The sequence below is a fragment of the Symphalangus syndactylus genome, chromosome 22, assembly GCF_028878055.3.
Source record: "Symphalangus syndactylus isolate Jambi chromosome 22, NHGRI_mSymSyn1-v2.1_pri, whole genome shotgun sequence".
NCBI classification, from domain to species: Eukaryota; Metazoa; Chordata; class Mammalia; order Primates; family Hylobatidae; genus Symphalangus; species Symphalangus syndactylus.
In genome coordinates this window covers 55,674,297-55,690,495 of record NC_072444.2, presented here as the reverse complement: position 1 = coordinate 55,690,495, position 16,199 = coordinate 55,674,297, and the positions used below count along the sequence as shown (strand labels likewise).

General features: G+C 37.3%; 1 protein-coding gene across 1 annotated transcript in view; it reads left to right on the top strand.

The window, feature by feature from the left end:
• Positions 1–16,199, top strand: part of DPP10 (dipeptidyl peptidase like 10) — a 1,432,672-nt gene that overhangs the window by 657,916 nt on the left and 758,557 nt on the right. The window lies entirely within an intron of this gene.

Below are 16,199 nucleotides of genomic sequence, written 5' to 3'. Positions count from 1 at the left end.
GCAAAAATGGCAACCTGGCAGCTTTTTGAAAAATGATGTGGAGTCTAATTTCTTCACTCTTTGATTCTGGACTGCTTTGTATATTACTTGGTTAATACAATGCTACAGAAAGGATGTTGTATGTAATCTGAGCGGTCTCAAGAATTTTGAGGTATATCCACTCTTACTTTTGGAACTCTGCGAACTTCACATCTAATAAATTACTGAAGGATTTGAGTCCATATGGAAAGACGCCCTACTCATTCCAGCCAGTGAACCTACCAGCTAACTACAGATGCATGAGCAATCTCGCTTTAGATAAACTGAGAGGAACCAGTGTGGCCCAGACTAGAAGAACCACTCAGTGAAATTCATGCCAGAGTGTCAACCTATGAATTCGTGAGCTAAATAACTGGTGATTGTTTTAAGCTACTAAATGTAGAAGAGGTTAGGTTTGCAGAAAAACTCAACACCTAGAGCTATATTACTTTATTTAAATTGGTCTTCTTAAAATTAAATCTCTCTCAGTTATCAAATCAATGAGCATTTTTCAGTCCTTATCTAATGAGACTATTTTACAGTATCTGACAGTATTGATTATTCTTAAACAATCTATTCTCTTTTAGTGTCTATGACACTGGATCTTTTTGCTTCCGCTAGAATTTCTGTACTATTCATTCTTCATTTCTCTTATAGAGATTTTATTTCTTCTTGTTTTCCTTATAAGTGTCAGCATTTGTTAGGTTTCTGTCTTTTGCTTGCTTTTCCATCCACAAACTCTCCCTGTTGGATCTCCTCCACTTTTTTTCTCTTTCAATGACCACTTTGTATAAAGATATAAATTATGTCTTTATGCAAAGCCTCTTCCTGCATTACAGTCCTGAATATGTAATCTGACAGTTAGGTAATAGTCAGATCTATGTCCCGAGGCCCTACGCTTCAACATATCCCAAAGTATATAACTGCGTTCTTCTCTGCCATCTGCTGGCTGGCTATTCCTCTATTTCACATAGTATCACAACTAGTCACCCAGCAACCTACTAGAGAAACCCGGCATAACATTATATTTGTGTCCACTCTGTTTCTCTCTCGCTGCTCTAGTTTAGGCCTTCCTTCTCTCTTTTAAAACATGATATCGTTTCTTGACTAGTATCCTTAGCTGTAGTTTGTTTTTCTTATACCTATTCTAAACTTAGCTGTGAAAAATGTTATTAAACAACAACTTTCAGAGCATTTGCTGCAGTGAATTTGACAAATAATAAAACATTTGCTACCACAATTTTTGTCTCTGCCTCTGAAAGTCATCACTAAGTGATTTCTGCAAGATTTTCATGGTAACATCCAACTCTACACAGCCAGCCATTGCTATTGGATAGGAGATAGCTTTAAATCTGAAATCTGTTTGCCTTAGGATTGCAAAGATAAACAAAGCTGGACAATAGTTAACATGGCAAGGATATATTTTAATCAGTAATATACTACTGCAATAAGGAAGATGATCTAGTTCTATCAGAAACACCTCTTCTAATATCCAGGTTAGTTTTCTTTCGGGTGTCTTTGTATAAAACATCTAGAGTGGGTTAGGTGCTATTCCTTTGTGATCCTGTCAAACCTATATGACATCCTATCAATATGAATATGAAACCTACATGAATCCCCATCAATGTACCTGCTCACAATTTTGAGGTTTTCTGATGATATTTCTATTTACTTCACTTAGACTCTGTGAAGTCAAGTACTGTATCTTAAATATCTTTATATCCCCATCATTTAGCACAGTATGTGACAATTAAAATCACTCAGTGGTTTTAAAATTTAACAACAAAAACACATAATAATGCACTGACCTCCTACAACTTGAATAGTGCTTGTGGGCTGAACACCATCTGAAAATTGTTCGTTTAGCCAGAATTATGATTTCAAAATAACTAAGGACTATAGGCAACTCATTCTATGGTCTCAGGGAAATGTCCAAGGTATCCTACTTTTGTGGACATGTGTTATCTGACAAAAGGTTGTCAAGTTCACTGTTCTTTCCAGTTCTGCCTGGTACTATGATTGCAGTGCCTAAGCAGCTTGAATTTCCTGGGCAAGTGTGCATTATGCTGTAATAATTCAGAAGCTGTTTTTGTGTTCTTGAAACATATGGTGCTAGCTCAGATTTATCTTGGGAAAAGCTGGTCAGGAAGAGAAACTGCTGAAGAGCTGAAATCTCTCCCAGCAGCTAAGAAAACAACGGAGGGACACTGGCGTCCTTCCTCCGAGAGCTCAGGCTCTCCGCCAGTTTGTGGTCCATATGCTGAATCCAGAGAGCTGCTTCACTTCTAATAACGATTGCGTTAATTTGCGTGAGGCTGATATTCCTCCAGAGGGCTCACGGTTTCAAGCATACCTAAAAGCACCTGTTAGGAAGCACAGTCTCAGAAAAATGCATTAGCATTTCTAAGAAAAGGGCTTATTTTTATTCTTCTTGGTTACAGAGTTGCAAGTTGGCTTGTTCAGAAAGAGTTGTTTTTGCACCACACTGATGTTCAGTTTGGTGCAACATTTAAGTCTGGGAAGAGCACAGAGCCAAATGTGGCAAGAGATGGCAATAGAGGAAATGCCAAGTGCCCCCTGGCTTATCTCTTGTAGAAGAATTTGTAGCAGGGCTTAGACCACCTGAAATGAATAGCATTCTGCAGTTCTGTCTGAATTTCACTCTGTGATTTATTATTTCATTATATTAGACTGAATTTGAACCAACAAATAGTTTGCCCAGGGAATAAAATATACTTTTACTTTACAGATCCTTTCCCTTCCCTTCCCATATCTTTTTCTTCTTTCTGTCCCACCTCCACCAACGTGTGTATGTGTATTTGTGAGCATGTGTGTGTGTACTCACATCCATTCTGTTATAATAATTAGAAACCCACCTTTGCTGGAGCAGGTTAAATATTGCCTTTTAAATATTAATATGTTTAGAAAACCCATTCCTATCAATAATAAAAGTGGTAATTTCTACCCAGTTGTTCCCAAATTTCAATAAATTAATCTGAATAAACGAGTTTATAGATATTACATTTAGAAAATGCATAGTTAAAAGGAAACGTTTTAATAAAATAACACTTTTCAAAAAGCCAAATTTCAAACTGGAAAATCAGAAGTAGGTAGTGGCCAGTTCCACTAGAATATGTTAGGAAGTCTCAAAGTTTCCCCTCCCCCTTTAAAAAACAGTGTTCCTCAAAAAAATGTATAAATGTCTCATTTAACTCAGACTTTTTAGCCCAGTCCTGTTATAATGCTGTTTGTTCCAAACTATTCTATAAAATATGTTTATGCTAAAATATGTAATATTACCTTCCACTAAATATATTGTACACACATCACATACATATGTACCATCACCAACTCATATATGAGGACTAAAGCTCTGATTTTTTTATGTTGGCCAAATTCCTACCTAAGGGGTGTGGGGAGTCAAGCCCTACAAACCATAAATTCTCATCAGGTGGGTTTTATTTAACCCTATATATCGTGACTTACTTTCCAATCTGACTCTGGCATAACATTATGAGACAAGGAAGAAAATCATAATATTTCGCCCCAAAACATGTTTTTCTGCCATATCTTGAAATGGCCCTACAAAGCCGTCCTTTGTTGGGGAAGATCTGCATCTGTAAAGAATTTCTGTTAACATAGCTAGATCTTTTTCTTTCAGGCCCTCCCAATTCTGAAGAGATTAACTAAAAGTCTAGCACCTTTTAAAGATCTGAATAGGAAACATTTGTCATCTATTGTCTCTAAGGGCAGCCGCTATAAGATTTCAAAAGAACTTTGGTCTCCACAATCTTTTATCTTAACCCGAATATTTCTTTTCTATCCATCTCAGGTCTTCAGACAAACTCAACCAATTGTCAACCAGAAAATGTTTACCCATAGCCTGGAAGCCACCCCCTAACCCCTCCCTGCTTAGAGAGTTGTCCTGCCTTTTTGAACCAAATCAATGTATTCCTTTCTTTCTTTTTTTTTGAGACGGAGTCTCCCAGGCTGTCACCCAGGCTGGAGTGCAGTGGCGCCATCTCGGCTTACTGCAAGCTCCGCCTCCCGGGTTCACGCCATTCTCCTGCCTCAGCCTCCCCAGGAGCTGGGACTACAGACGCCCACCACTATGCCCGGCTAATTTTTTGTGTTTTGAGTAGAGACAGGGTTTCACCGTGTTATCCAGGATGGTCTCAATCTCCTGACCTCATGATCTGACCGCCTCAGCCTCCCAAAGTGCTGGGATTACAGGCGTCAGCCACCGCGCCCGGCCGAATCAATGTATTTCTTAAATGTGTTTAATTAATGTCTCCTGTCTTCCTAAAATATATAAAACCAAGTTGTACCCCGATCACCTTGGGCACATGTTCTCAGGACCTCCTGAGAGCTGTGTCACGGGCTGTGGTCACTCATATTTGGCTCAGAATAAATCTCTTCAAATATTTTGCAGGGTTTGACTCTTTTCATCAACATATACTATAATATCTTCCAAAATGTGGTCTTAACTCACGAGAGCAAACAATGCAGAGTGTGTGATATTTTCTAATTCCATGAGCATTAGCTGATCGCAAAACAAGCATTCTCAGCCCATGGCACTGTGTATTCCAAGTCGAGCGTATTCTTGAATGTGTTTTTATTTTGCTTCACTCTCTCATGTTACCATTTATCTCATCTTCTGGTAAAGCAGTTTTGATCCATAATGGTATTTTTAAAAGCTGAATTTTCCAAACTAAAACACCTAGCTGAGTAGGCTGCGAGTTAAAAGAGTAGTGTGGCAATGGCTGTAGATGCCTTCGAGGAAGTGGTTGAAGGAAGGGATGGATTTTAGGGATTGGTTGAAGTCCTTTAATATTTTCTTCAGCATAAAAAAAAATGACTAAATCAATTAGTACAAATAACTTCCAGAGCAGTGGTCCTGAAACTCTAGCATACATCAGAATCACATGGCAGGGGACTTAAACCACAGATTGCTGGCCTCACCTTTAGAGTTTCTGTTCAGAAAGTCAAGGTTGTGGCCTGAGACTATGCCTTTCTCTTTCTTTCTTTCTCCCTTTCTCCTTCTTTCTTTCTCCCTTTCTCTTTCTTTCTTTCTCCCTTTCTCTTTCTTTCTTTCTTTCTTTGTTTCTTTCTTTCTTTCTTTCTCCTTCCTTCCTTCCTTCCTGCCTTCCTTCCTTCCTTCTTTCTTTCTTTCTCCTTCCTTCCTTCTTTCTTTCTTTCCTTTTTCTCGTTCTTTCTCTTTCTTTCTTTCTTTTTCTCCTTCCTTCCTTCCTTCCTTCCTTCCTTCCTTCCTTCCTTCCTTCCTTCTTTCTTTCTTTTTTTTTTTTGACAGAGTTTCACTCTTGTTGCCCAGGCTGGAGTTGCCCAGGCTGGAGTGCAATTGGCCCAATCTCGGCTCACCGCAACCTCTGCCTCCTGGGTTCAAGCGATTCTCCTGCCTCAGCCTCTCCAGTAGCTGGGATTACAGGCATGCGTCACCACGCCTGGCTAATTTTGTATTTTTAGTAGAGATGGGGTTTCTCCATGTTGGTCAGGCTGGTCTCGAACTCATGACCTCAGATGATCTGCCTACCTTGGCCTCCCAAAGTGCTGGGATTACAGGCGTGAACCACCGCACCCAGCCGACTATGACTTTCTAACAAGTTCTTAAGTTACACAGATGCTGTCAGGTGGTGTCTTGGTTGATTCGAGCTGCTGTAACAAAATACCATAGACTTGGTGACTTATAAACACAGACTTTTATTTTTCACAGTTCTAGAGGCTGGGAAGCTTGGGAATCTTAAGATGAAGGCTCCAGAAAATTCAGTGTCTGGGGAGAGCCCTCTTCTTGGTTTATAGATGGTGCTTTTTAGCTGTGTTCTCACATGGTGGAAGGAGAGACCTAGCTTTCTCCAGCCTCTTTTATAAGGGCACTAATCCCATTCATGAGGGCTCCAATCTCACGACCTAAACACCTCCTAAAGGCCTTGCCTCCTAACACCGTCACCTTGGGTGTTAGAATTTCAATATATACATTGTTAGGGGACACAAATATTCAGACTATAGCAGCAGGAGGGGACACACTTTGATAGCTGTTCTTCTAGAGCAGTGCCTATAGTGCTTTTCAGTCTGGATTTCATAAGGGTTACTACAGTATTATCTGAGAAAAACAAAAATGATGCTACCTAGCTAACTTCCACAGAAAAAAATCAAAAACAACTTTTCTTTTTTTCTTTTATTTTCTCCTTTTTCTTTGAGAGATGGGGTCTTGCTGGGTCACCCAGGCTAGAATGCAGTGGCCTGATCATGGCTCTCAGCAGCCTTGACCTCCTGGGATCAAGGGATCCTCCCACCTCAGCATCAGCTGGGAATACACGTGGACATCACCATGCCTGATTGATTTTTTAAAAACTATTTTTAGAGACAGGATCTCACTGTGTTGCCCAGGCTGGTCTCAAATTCCTGGCCTCAAGCAACCCTCCTACCTTGGCCTCCCAAAGTGCTAGGATTAGGATTACAGCTGTAAGCCACTGTGCCTGGCAAAATAAATAAATAAATAAATAAATAAATAAATAAATAAATACTAAACAGCTTTTTAAAAAATATAATGAATTTATATTAATTTTGTATTTCTTTTCCACTGAGAAGTTAGGAAAATGTTTAGTGAACTTTTAGCCAAATTTAACTAAGAAAAAAACTTCTTAATTTTGGCCTGAATTCCTGGCTACAGCTGACTGACTACCCCTTGACTTCCACAACCTTTATTGCCATCCCAGGTTGGCCCCTCATCCTCAGAGTAACATCCTGGAGAGCTGTCATCATCCAAGCTTGCCTCACATCTTCTGTCCTAAATTTTTATGCACCACCTTCTGCCCACAAACTTCTTGACATCTTCAGCCTGATTTCCTCTTTTTCATTTTTTTCCTCTTTTCTCCGTTTCTCGGTTCATTCTCTTCTGCTTTCATTGTTTTTCTGAACATACCTAGACCTCATGGTCAATCATCACATTGATCATTTCTTTCTAATATTAGAAATGTCCTGACTTTCTTGCCATTATTCTTATACACAGTCAAAATAATCCAATCTAATCATTCTTTTCTCTTTGATTTCCACATTAACAATCATTGCTAGGAAAATTAATGGTTAAGCTGCCATTTGAATTTCCAAAATGTCCTGTCTCCAAGACTAGATGAGCAGTAATTGGACGTATCCCTAATGAGCACTCTGCCATTTTCCACAGTTTTTATTTCAGATTGTCATCACTGAAGTCCCTTTCTCACCACCCTCTCTATCACACATTGGAAAAAGATCTTTCCTCCCATACTGTACAAATAAAATAATAATAATAGCCACCAATCATTTTTTCCATTCAACTTCCTTCACCCTTCCCTATCCTGCTACTTGCGGATTCACTCATCTGTGCCTCATTGTTTCCTTCTTCAGAAGAACACAAGAACAGAATCAAGAGCCAGCACAAAGATAGTTTTGGATAAGTACCCCATTTTACCTTCCATATTTTATCAGCAGTGTAGTGTCTGAAAAAGTAGGGAACATTTAAAAGTTCAGAAACAAGGGCTGATCCATTACAGTCTGCACTTTCATGTTCCATGAAAACCAAAATTCAAAAAACTCACTCTATTGAAATCATCTCTTTCCTGGTTTATCTCTTAAACTAGACTGAGTATTTGGTTCCCTGTGACTCTTGCCTTTCATATCTATGTCTACAACAACTCAGTATCTAGTACATCACAGGGACTGCCCAGTAAATGATTCAGTGGGTCATTCCTTTTTTTTCATGTCTAATTTTTGTTGATCCTCACTTTGTGATCCACAATTATTCCCCTTTATTTTTCTCTTCTTGAGTATCACATTTGTGTTATGTTTTATTTGCTTATCTATTTTGACAAATGTTCACATCTTTTTAAAATATACATATATATATATAAGACATAAAAGTGCAAAGACGAATTCTACTCAACCAGAAGTAACTCTTGCTAGTGTGCATTTATCATATGACATTCTGGACAAGGCTGTGTGCATATTTAAAATGTGTAGTCCCTGGGTATTCTTCTGGTTTCTTTCTGTTATTACCTCTCTTAATGGGGTGGGAAGGAGTAGACAAAATTCTACCTAGAGTAGCTAGTTGAAGATGATACTTCAAATATTATCCTCAAGTGGTGAGGGTTTTGTCAGGGATTTGGGGAGGGGGATGAGGGGACTTGCACTTGCCTTGGAACAGTCTAAAATTCCAGTTTAGGTTTGTCATCTCAAATACACTCTCACAAAATCTGTTACGTTCTCCAACTTAGGGGCATTGCTCTGTTTAGAGTTTGGTTTTTGTAAAAGTTAAAGAAAGAGGAAAGAAACGCAAAAAGTGGCTTAATAGTCAAAGACAGGTTTATTTTGGAGAACAAACCTGAGAGGGGCTTCTGGCCCATTTTGGTGAGAAGCACTCTCTCTTACAGTCTAAGAGTATTTATTGGTGAGAGAGGTTGGAACGTTTCTGTGTTGGGGAGAAGTTTATGGTGGGGTTGGAAAGTCTCTGGTTAGAGGGCAGGTTATCTTGGGTCTGACATCTCTGTGGCCGGAGCAGAGGGTTATCTCAGGGCTGGCACGTCTCTGGTCAGGAAGGCGTTTGGAATGTTTCTGGTCGGAGATGTCATTTGTGGTTTATGGTCATGCTGACCTTAGCCATTAGGCTGATGTCCTTTAGATTTAGGTGGTTTTTGATCAAGGTGAACTTTAAAATGGCAGTGCTCATCCAAGATGGTGATGCTCCTGCTCTGTCAGTTTTCAGGGTGGAATTGTGACTCACAACAATGTTCTGTGATATAATGAGATGGCCATTGCTTTCCCACCCTCCTCATTCTCTTATATCCAACCATCTCCCTGTGCTAAGAAGCCAGATCAAGACAACACCAATGGCCCTCCAGCAAGGTCCCACTGTATGACTTCCTCTCCTGTTCTACCTTGTGAATTTCCATCTAAACCTTGTCAGGCTCCCTTCATCCCTCAGATCGCTTTCACACTTCTAAACTTTGTCCACATTTTCCACAAAGAGTCATCACATTGTCTTTTCAGATTCATTCACTCTCTTTTAGATAAGTCTGTACTTGTCTAAGTCTGAGGACATAAATATCAGCTTTAATCATCCTCCATGATTTTGATCCAAATTTTAGTATGTGATGGAGATCATTTGAGTTTTAGGTTTGAAGTTAGTTTTTTTGTTTTTTGTTTTCCACCACATAGGAAAAGTTATACTCTCCTCACCTTCCCCCACCTCAACCCCAACATATGTCTATATGTTTAGTGACACTTCAGGGAAAAAAGTAGAAGAAAAATGGCCTAGTGCTGCTATTTTTCATTGGCCATCCATCCTACCAATTTACTTTGAAATTTGTTTGAAGAATGATGTACTGAAGAGGAAAGATGAACAACAGCAAAAAGTCCCTTGTTAGTTATGCTTTGCTCATGGAAAGCCCTCATTTTGGTGTCCTAGGACCTGCAGTTCAGTTCCATTTCTCTCCTCTGAGTGTCCGTGTTTAGCCCACCTGCCTTTGCATTGGGCTTTATAGCCTATTTGTTGTTGAATAGTGAGGATTACATCTTGTTAGAAATGTAAGCTGAAAAAAGTCACAATGGAGCTCTAGAATCAATTTTCTTCAAAGTGCTAAATAGTCATCCTGACTCCAGTAAGCCAGGGATACTACCACTACTAATAACCATTGCGGCCTACTGAGTGCACACACCATGCCAGATAGTCTGCTAAGGCCTTCAGTGCATTTTAGTGTTTTCACCAGCCTAGGACTGTTTTTTCTTTTTTTTTTTAAGTAAAGAATTTTTAAAATAAAGAAACTGAACCTCAGAAAGCTTAGATAATTTGTGCTAGTTCATCACACTAATAAGTGGTAGACTCTCTCTGTTTGACTCCAGTGACTATATCCTTGAACACTATCCAAATGAATACCAAATAACTCACTTTGCAAACATTTCATGTCCATTATCACCTCATTAATTTGTTCATTTTATTGCTCATTTCCAGAATGCTCTTGCCACTCCTTTTATCATAAAACATCCCATCCATTCTTAAAGAGCCAGCTTAAATCTCATCTTGTATCTTATCCTTCCCCTAATTATCCAGCATGAAATAGTGTTTCTGCTTCTGTTCCCCTTAAGCATGTCTGTTTTAACACTTATTTTTAATATATCAGTTAATGTTAGACATCTATCACCTTTCGGTCTCAGAGTTGTACTAGTTCCCATCTCCTACTGTATCTGGTACAGGACAGCTTTTTGTTTTGATTTTCAGAACTTGATTTCAATACATATGTGAAAAGAGGAGACGTGATACAATAAAAAAGTAACATTTGATATAATAATATCTAAGTCCAATTCTAGGATTTACTAGGTGTGTTATACTAGAAAATGCAACAGGGATCACTGAACCTCAATATTGTCATCTGTAGAAATTATCTTCATAATAAAACAACTCGTTTTGCCTTTGATTGAGTTTTTAAGAGAAAAGCGAATACAGTAATAAGTGATGAAGTATTATAACTCGATGTGCTATGTTACTATATTTTGTCATTGCTAATAAAAATAGTTGTTTGATGAGTTTTTAAGTGACTTTTAGGCAGAGTCTAGAGTGAGCAGTAAAAGAAATTAAAGCTGAAACTGTGAACCTAAAATTCTGTTGTAGAAGTTGTTAATAACTGTCTTTCCTTCAGCAGAAGTTACCTAGCTCTACATTGCCTCTGGCTTTTTGCCACCCATTAAGATAAAAAGCTAGAAGATATGAACTAGGAAATAATAGAGATAAGGTGAAAGTCTAGCTTGAACTCAGTGAAGCAAACCAAAATAAGCAAAGATCCCTCCCTTGGAGATGTGGTAGAAGACTTGTGTGAACTATTACAGTGACTAACTACACACAGGAATAAAGTTATACATATAAAGTTAAAAGATATATAATGTGAGTGCTCCTGTTGAATCAGCCAACATGAATTCAGTCATATATTCATAATAGTGTGCATCATAAAACAGTATCATAAATAGCAATGAGTTATAAATGGATTTGACCAATATACTTAGTGAGAAACTACACTGTATTATTACTTTGTACAATTATAAAAGATAATTGCCCAATATAAATGATAACTAAAATTTAAGAAGAAATTTTCTATTTTTAATCTGGATTATAAAATGAATGATAGTTATGTAAAGCTTATCTATTTTTCTTTGGAAGGAAACCAAATCTGGAGACATAATAATAATTTGGTATCATGTAATGCCTAGGAAATAGTACATATCTAATAAATATTTGTTGAGTGAATAAATGAATGACAGCCACTGGAATAATTTAAAAAGTTTTTCTAGGTAAAAGACAAGGCTGTAGCAATGATCCTTTTGACTCATAAGTGGTGGGCCATTAATTATATACATATATGCACAGACACACACATAAACTTTAAGAAACTAAAATTTTAGGATAATAGATAAAATGTCAACTAGTATTTTATTGTTCTGCTAAATGAATTTGTTGTCATTCATGACAGTATAATATTCCATCTTGTGTCTTTGTGTAGGCCCATTTGTGAACCACTTTAATCCTCCTCTTTTTAATTTTCTAACATTAAAAAAAACTCTTTTTTTGTGTCCATGAAACATACAGTTTCAAAATTATTTTATGAAATTGAATGGATAGTATAGGCATTAATGTCATGTATATCACAGTGTGATTCCTTTTAAAACTGAATGAGAGGAATTTAAGGCATGCCTACTGTTTTTCAGGAGCATCAAGTAACTTTGAGTTATTAAGTAATGAAATGTGAGTGATGAATTTCAAGTTCCTATTAAACATAAGGAGAAAAACATTCATATAGTAGGTTTAATCACTGTTACTTTACACTTTGATGTGCAAATTAAAATCAAGAACGTGTCATTTAAGTAGGCTTAAGAGTTATTCAGAGGTAGAAATATGACAGCAGCTGACCTTTATTGTTATATTTTACTGCAACAAAAGCTCTGTGGATGTTACGCAATTTCTAGTGTGAATTGTCTGAAGGTGATAAAAGAATTCAAATATCTGGACTGAGGTATATATTTTAGGAGATTGAAAAATTACTTTCTTACCTTCGGCAAACTTTCTCATCGATCACAAGAGTCAAAAGGCAATCTTCAATCCTCTAACTTACAACTCATGGTAAACTACTTCCTCTGCAATCCATAAAATGAAAGGTACAGGTGATATTCTGCAAATACAATGAGAAGATTCTGTTGGGTTACGAGCGTCTTGTCTGATTAATTTTTACATTCCCTGCACCTAAAATAATACCTGTTTTGAAACAGTAGCTCCATGAGTATTTACCGAGGTCAACAGAATTTCATTAACTGAATTTAAATGTAGTAATTGAATTACCCACACAAGTAATTTAGTTTGAGTAGTTTTACTTAGCTAATAGTGGCAAGCATAACATTAAAATGGGCAAAGAAATAAGCATGCCAGAGTTCTGCAAGCATTTGCTATAAACAGCCAGATAATAAGTATTTTAACTTAGGAGGGTTTAAAAATAAAATTAAGGATATTATGTAGGTGCATACATAACAACTTACAATGTAACCATTTAAAAAAAATCAAAATTATTTGCAACTCACAAGCCATACAAAAACAGACGACTGGCACTTTGGCTACTGGGCTATAGTTTGCCTTTCCCTGAAATAGATTTTTGTGCAATAAATTCAAAGATTTTGTTCTCGTAGTTGACCTAAATAATTCTGTAGATTTGGTCCTCCATGATGCAAATTTACATAGACAAGACGATTAGACAGACGATGGATTGAAATCAATTTCTTGTGAGTTAAACAATTGAAATGAGCTGTTTTATTATGCCTTTGTCTCTGCATATAAGTTAGCAAATTCTGGGAGCCAAGTGGGAAATGTGGATGAAAGGATTTAAGCACGTCTGGAGCCCCTGGGGAGAATGGCATCTTTGGAAGAAAAAAGTTAGTGGAGTTCAAAGTGTACCTTAGAAAAGGACAGATTTAGATAGAAGATCTCATCCCTGGTAATAGGAGGAAGGTCATATGCAAATTGGCTTTGGGAGGAGTGTGAGGGGAGTTAGTTGGAGCAGGTGAGGGCATTGGAGCTCACGCTACTAACCTGGCAGAAGGTTGTGGTCCTCAAGGCCTGATGTAAGTGCATTTAGCTCTGGGAGACGTTAGACACAAGTAAGATCTATTCAGGAAAATGTTATTACTTGTTCCCAAAAGGAATTCTGCAATTCCTTTTTTTTTTTTTTTTTTTTGATACAGAGTCTCACTCTGTCGCCCAGGCTGGAATGCAGTGGTACTATCTTGGCCCACTGCAACCTCCACCTCTTGGGTTCAAGCAGAAATTCTGCACTTCTAACGGAACAAAATATGCAATTAAATACACATGAGCAATGGAAATAAATTAACTTTAATCAATTCATTTCTGTAGTTAAATAAGAGTAGTTTATGGAAAATTAGTATTACCTTATCAAAGGAGCCAAAAGCCATTTTCAAGACTGTAAAATATTTTATATGTGGTAGTATCAAGTGGTGTAATAGTAAAATTTAAAAGAAAAACAAAAAAAAAGAAGATGAGCAAGCCTCTTGATCTTTCTGAATTTTAGCTTCTTCATGGGTAGGGTGAAGATGTGTTACTCAATGTTTGCCAATGTCTTATCTATCTTTGCAATGCCAAGAAGTTATAAAATTTTTATGTTAAATATCTAAAGTATAAAATTACTCACCAAACTACCCAAGGTACCCATGTATGTACTCATTCAACACCTAGACCCATAGTTCCCAAACTATGTGTCAAAGTGCCCTAGGGAGCTTTTAGGCTTGTGGGTCATACAGTTTCTTACACAACTCTGTAGCCTTAAAGCAGACATAAATAATATGCAAACACATGAGCGTAGCTGTGTTTTGGCAAAGCTTTATTTTCAAAAAGAAGTGGTCAACACCCAAGCTGTACTTCACTGAACTCTAGTATACAGTATATACATATATATTTATATATGCACATTAAATATATGTGTTGATATGCTTTCAAGAAATGTACAAATATATGAAGTTTCCTAACTGATGAATAAAATAATAAACACATAAATACTTAAGAATGGAGAGAGGGAATACAGTAGGTAGATTAGAGATAGCCTGAGTCAAAAGGAATAAAAGTCACTAGTCAGGGAAAAGAGCTTAATACATTCATATACATATACACATACATATACACACAGATGCTCCTCAATTTTACAATAGGGTTTTATCCCAATAAACCCATCATAATTTAAACATATGATGGGCTTATCAGGCCAGAACCCCATCATAAATCAAGAAGTGTACTAAATGCATACACTTCTGCACCATTTTAAAGTTGACAAATATATGTTGAACCCTCCTAAGTTGGAAAATGGTCTATCTATACATGTATGTATTCGTATATTTGTTCTCTGTTTCTCTATGAAATATCGATGACAAATTTATTAATTTGTCATAACAGTTCGTCTCAGATGTGATACACAGTGTGTATTATTATGAAACCTGTAAAAAGGTTTAAGAATAAACAAATCAATAAACATCCATTTCAATCCTGATAGTAATGAAGTTTAAACTCATTTCCTTGGTACTATCTCTTAAAAATAGTAATAAAAGGTTTTACTTGAGCAGAATCACTGCCTAATGTAGACATTACACTCTTGTGAAAATAATCACTTTGATAATACAAAGATAGCCAGTCTGGTAGAGATTAAACTGAGACAGCTATGCACCTGTGTGGCAGACATTCAGTTGGCCATGTTACGAAGACCCAAGATATTGTAACAAATAAATAAAATAAAAGTGATAATAGTAATAATAATAAAGCTGCTATAATCAGGGCAGCAGAACGCCCCCCAAAATTATTTCCACTTAATAAATGCTCTCCTAACCTCATATTAAAGATTGTGTCTCTGATTCCAGTTAAAGACCAAATTTTAAAAACATGGAGACTTCAAATCTGATTCTGTATTGAATTCTATTGTGAAGATCTTTGCTGGAATGCTTCAAAGGAGATTAGAAATATTGATTATCATTTAAGTACTCTTAGATCACCAAAATCTCACTAATGAAGAATTTCTTTATATAATGACTCCTATTGGCTAGTTAAACTATAAAATGAACATGTAATACATTAATCCCTCAATAACATGACCTGAAATCCCTACATTCTAAAAATATCTCTTTGTTTTCTGCCTGCATTTGATAGAAATATGGCATTAATAAAATGTTCAGTTCTTGCTTAAAGTTCATACCGACATAATTTTTCAAGGAATGTAGGGCTTCAACACTTCTTAAAAGTCATGTTTGACTCTTCGTAGGATAGAATATAGAGGTATGATTAGGTAACCTTAAGTGAGAGAGCTATTGCACATAGGAAATAAAGCTTATTCTGCCACCTAGAACAGTTTTTTGAGTAGTCCTTGTTATGTCTGAATCTTGTCCCTCAGGTCTCAGTTCAAACACCAGCTTTCTACAGAGATCATTTCTTTGATCACTGTTTTAGGAAGGGGTCTTTAGAAATTAGACTTTGGGACAGAAATGGGTATGTGGGAAGTTTCCTGGAAATTGCCTTGGAAATAACACCTGTAGTGGGGTGAAGGAACCTGGACCGGCAGAGAAATGCAGTCAAAATTAAGGCCACAGCAGATTCATATTTTTCACCAGGAGCTCTGGTGCTGGAATGCATCTATAGAATTATTCCAACTTTCCCCAAAGGAGTAGGCATTCTTATCCCCATATCAGCCAGTCATTGGATGAGGGATGGGTGCACACCCATGGGCGTCTTACCTCTCCTTGGCTGAGGACAATTCCCAGAGCAAGGCTCTGACTACAGCTTTCAGCCAAAAGCACTCCCAGAAGTTGGGGGAGTAAGACCCTCAGTCCTAATGAGAGAAATAGATGGTTTAAAATGGCATCTACAACATTCTACTCCCTGCACTATTCAGGTACTTGTGATTCATAGACAGTCATGCATCCCTTACCAATAGGGATACATTCTGAGAAATGGGTCCTTATATGATTTCGTCATTGCACAAACATCATAGAGCATACTTACAGAAACCTAGACGGTATAGCCTACTACACACCTTGGGTATATGGTATAGTCTACTGCTCCTGGGCTACAAACCTGTACATGTTATTGTATTGAATATTGTAGT